We start from the raw sequence: 3,007 nt of genomic DNA, 5'->3' as shown, positions 1-3,007 counted from the left end.
CCGAGCGGCCGGGCCGCCCCGGCGGGGCTGCTGCTTCCCGTTAAGTCGCATCTCGAAATCCCTCCCGGTGGCAGCGCGAAGCTTCCCCGGTCCGGCGGCATCCCGAAATCCACCCCCCCCCTCCGATCCCCCCCCCACCCCGCCGTCCCGGGTCTCCTCGTACTCACCGGCTTCAGCGGGCGAGCGGCGGCCGGTGCATCGGCGAGGCCGGAGGAAGAGCGCTGTGCTTCGCTCGTGTTACTCCTCTCGGGGATGAAGGGCTGGGGGATGAGTCATCCCCCACTCAGGGAAGTGGCGTGCGAGTGTGTGTGTGTGAGTGCGCGTGTGTATGTGCGCGATTGACTCTTTCGTTACCGGAACGCCTGGGCTTTTTGGGGGCTCTCGGCGGCGGGGAGCCCGCTGCCTCGCTGAATGAGTGTGCAGGGATTTCCAGCCCGGTCCCCCGGCTCCTCCCGGCTCCTCCMGGCTCCTCCCGGCGCCCCGTGGGCAGCGGGGCGACCCCGACCCTTCGGCACCTCTCGCTTGACAACATTTCCCTTTTTCTTTACATATATATTTTTTTCTTTAATAAATTGCTTTTTGTTTCGCTCTGGACCGCTGGATCATTCCGACGGGACGGCAAGGAAATCAACCGCAAGTCGCGGCGGGGACGGATTTACCGGCGGCCGGAGCATCCGCGCTGCAGCGCCGGGGGCACCGGCGACGTTACCGGCTCCGAGCCCGGGCTCGGAGAATCCCCCTCCGCCGTGCGCCGGGGCTGCGAAAGAGCCCGAAAATCCCCCGTGACTCATCGCGGAGCCGGCAGCCGGCGGCGCGGGGGAAGCGCGGGGCCGGGGCCGGGGCCGGTTCCGCGGCCGCGCAGCGGGACGCGCCGAGCGCGGGGCCCGAAAGCACCGCGGGAAACCGTGGAGCCCCCGGCGGGGCGGCCGGGGCGGGGGAACGGGACGGGATTAGAGGGGCCCCGAGGAGCCCCGGTGCTGCAAGCGGGCAGAGATGAGTGGCGAGGTGTTTCCGAGGGCGACGTTAACCCTTTCGTTACCGGAAAGCGCCCGGCGAGGCCTGACTCAGAGCTGCCCACTCAGAGCAAAAGAGAAATCCCGCCAGCAAAAACCAGCCGCCGGCTCCTCCCGGCCTGGGAAATTCTTCCAGGCACGGTGGGATCRGCCGATAGCAATCTGTACGAAAGCTCGGCCTCAGTTTCCCCCYCGACCTCGCACAAAGTCCCCAGCACTTTCCTCCCTCCGGGCAGGGGGGCCACGTCCAGCTCCCGCCAGCGGGCGGGGGGGGGGTTGTTCATGTTTCATCTTCTCCCCCAAACGGACACTGTAAGAAATTCCCCTTTGTTGCCCATGTGCCGCTAGAGAACAGTGTCAGGCTGGAAATAAATTGCATTTGAGGGGGCACTGAATCTTTCAGGAAGCCACGTYTCCGCTTTGGACCACAAGGGATAAGAAAGTCTCTCCCCAAAGTGAGTTTTCTTGGTGTCTTTGCATGATCTTAAATTTTTTCTGGAAGATCTGCTCTAGGAAAAATGAATTATTGAGCTCCATATGCTTTGGCTGGGCGGAGGCCAGGCTGAGTCCCGTTCTGTCATCCGTGCATGATCCTGCAGGGTCTCTGGCTGCTCCATCCCGGCAGTGGCGAGCAGCCTCCTTATTTTTGGCGCTGAGGATGAGACGCGGCTCCAGGGCGAGCCTGCAGCCAGGCTCCGCCGAGCAGGAGAGCGCACGGGGCCCYTTGCAAGGTGATGGCAGGCATGAAGCCATCCGCAGACACTTCCCTAAATACACTGCCTGGGTAGATGCTACCAGCTGCATCTGGGTTTCATTCTAAATACAATGTTTTATTTTAAACTATGTGTCTTAAAAATACAGTTTTCTATTCATAATATGTGAATGACATCATGTATTTAAGGATGCTGCAATTTGTTGCTATAATCCAAGCAAGCTCCTGCAGGAAGGACGCACGGAGCGAATCCCTTGCTGCGCTGCCTGAGTATCGGGGAGATGCCGTGTTGGTGCAATTAAAAATAGCGACCCGAGCGCCTGCAGTGGGGCTTTTATTTCCTCCAGGAGCTCGGGGCCAGGCTGGAAGGTAGAAGCTGCCCTGATTTCGGGTTGTACGAGGAGAGCCTGCAGCAGCAGCAGCAGCATTTTTGCATGGGGAGCAGCTGGAGCCAGSTGCATTTTGGCAGCACCTTGGTCCATGTGCTCTTGCAAGGCCAACAAAGTACCCAAATATCTGGGTGCTGAGGGCGCAGATAAGCTTTAACAGCCCTGAGTAGCCTCACCTGGGGCTTTACCTGCACCCATGGGTGCAGGGGCTCTTTTTAAGCTCAGCTGGGGGCCTTCTTACAGCCAACTTTCTCATCTGAACCTGGCTGTGCTCTGCTCTGGACAGGTTGCTCCTGGCCTTTAGGGACTGTCAATAAGATTCAAGTTTGGGAGGCAAATGTACTGCAAAAATGCCCGGGAGCATATGCAAATGTTTGCATTAGTGCTTGAACGTGTAGGTGGGGATACTCGCAGAGGGCTCTGTGCACACATGCAGGGCTGCACGCGTGCAACGATTTGCACGTGCAGGGGCACACAAATTCCTGGGGAAATGCACCTACGCAGGAGCACGTGGGCATCGGGGACCACCGTGCACCCGGGACCCCAGCGCACACGTGTGTGCATGCATGCTGCGCTCCCAAAGCGCATCGCTTTGGCGAGGGGACAAATCAGCGGGCGCTTGCAGGACTAAACCCCCTCTTAGGGCTTTCGAGCCGCTCCCTGGGGCACGTGCCGAGCCAGAAGCCTCCTGAGATTTCGCTCGTGCCGAGCGAGGCCGGACTGTCCGCGCGGGCAGCCCTGCAGCGCCCGGGCTCGCGGCGGCGCCTCCGTCACACCTCGCCTCCCCGGCACATCCTGCACGGCCGCCGAGCCCGCCTCCTGCACGAGYGAGGCAGGAAGAGCGAGAGGTTCCCGGCCGCCCTGCGAGGTCCCTGTCGCCCCTGCATGGAGGT

Source organism: Rhea americana, unplaced genomic scaffold, assembly GCF_003343005.1.
Source record: "Rhea americana isolate MKP2758 unplaced genomic scaffold, rheAme1 scaffold_544, whole genome shotgun sequence".
Lineage (NCBI taxonomy): Eukaryota > Metazoa > Chordata > Aves > Rheiformes > Rheidae > Rhea > Rhea americana.
Note: the sequence above shows the minus strand (reverse complement) of the source record.